Genomic DNA, 1,840 nt, shown 5'->3' with positions numbered 1-1,840 from the left:
TGGTTTGTACGGTTTTTACAAATGAGGGTGATTTTCATTTGAACGCTCCCCTATATATATATATATATATATATATATATATATATATAGGGTATTTTTCAAATGCAACCCACTCCATTCTTACAACCAATACAACTTATTTCCAACCAATCAATGAATTTCCTTTTTTTTAATTATTAATTAATTGAAAAGGTTAAATATGTCATTTACCATATCCAGATTATTATAAGTATTTAAAAAAAAATGATATTCTATTTATGGTGATAGATTCATAACTTATGGAAATTGAATAAGTAATTAAAGGAAATTATATTGCACCTAATCTTTGAATAATATTGCTGGAATCGTTGATGTAGGATGCATTTGATTATTCATAACTTAAATTTCATGAGATTGGAATTGGTGAATGTTCTTGTTTCTTCAATATCCCTATAGAACCCAATATTAATATTATGGATTATATGCCATTCAACGAGACTTTCAGTAAGGATATCATTCAAGAAAGCAATGTTTTCGATTCTTCGAACGACGGCCAAGGTTTTGATGAAGGTGGTGAAAATGCAAACACAGTTATTAACGAAACAATAGAAGATCAATGCCATTATTCAATGAGGAATGAAGATGGCTGTAACGATGGAAACGAAACATTAAGTGAGCATAACGACGGAGTTTTTGTAGATTTCGTCGATGATGACRTTGCATCTTTGAGCAATGAAGCTGAAGGTATTGATTTGCTTTCATTGTTATATGTTAATGAACCTAAAAAATGCTTTCATTAGAAATTATACATATTAGTAGGTACAATGAACAAGCTACAATGCATCTGGTTTTAATTCTATGAAGCAGCTAATATGCATATGGTTTGAATATAACGAACAAGCTAAAAAGATGATGTAATTACCTAGTAAAAAAAGATGATGTAATTACCTGGTGATGCTTTGTTATACATGATGTAATTACCTGGTGCTGCTGGTATACAATGCATCTGGTTTTAATTATATGAAACCAGATTCTTCGTTCAAAAAAGTTGATGAAATTACCTGGTAAAAAAAGATGTAATTACCTGGTGCTGCTTTGTTATACATGATATAATTACCTGGTGCTGCTGGTTTCATGATGCTCTTAATGAACCCAAATGCAAAATTTAGCTTTGCTGGCTACTGTTCGATCAAAATCAGTTGGGAAATACATGGAATCAAACCCAATTTTTTCTTGCCATTTGTACACATAGGTAAGCAAAACACTAAAGAGAAATACACAGTTTTGAAGGCAACATAATTTCAAGACAAACACATAGGACAAAACACAACAAAGTCAAATGAAACCAATGATCAAGTCTTAAAATATAACCAGCATAATCAAGGTAATCAAATCAAATCTGCTTGCTGTTGTTCTAGGAAGAAACCATGTTGTTAAGGATAAATAATGATTCATATGGACCTAAAATCATGATTGTGATTCACACAATAACCACAAATGCCCTTAATGACATGTACCAGGTTTCTAATTTGAACCTTAGGTACCACGTAGCATCACAGGGACCAAAATTTGTTTTTCATGATCAAGACAGTAGCCAAGGGCCTGTTTGATAGTTAAAGACACAATAGCCAAGGACCAAGATTGTTCATTCACATTGAAGTTTCTCAATAGATATTCTATTGGACACAATTAAAAAGCCTCAAATAGTTATGATGAATACCATAAGGGACTAATTAAGCTAAAATATTAGACCCCTAAACACTGTTGCACCCTGAACCGATGCTATGAAACACTTATTTCACCTTCAATTTGGAAGACTTGACCTATTTTATCGAATATTGAAGGCTACTGCATTCATATA

Source organism: Cynara cardunculus, unplaced genomic scaffold (assembly GCF_001531365.2).
Source record: "Cynara cardunculus var. scolymus isolate 2C unplaced genomic scaffold, CcrdV1 Un_Scaffold_495, whole genome shotgun sequence".
In the NCBI taxonomy this organism is placed as follows: domain Eukaryota; kingdom Viridiplantae; phylum Streptophyta; class Magnoliopsida; order Asterales; family Asteraceae; genus Cynara; species Cynara cardunculus.
This window is presented reverse-complemented; position numbering follows the sequence as displayed.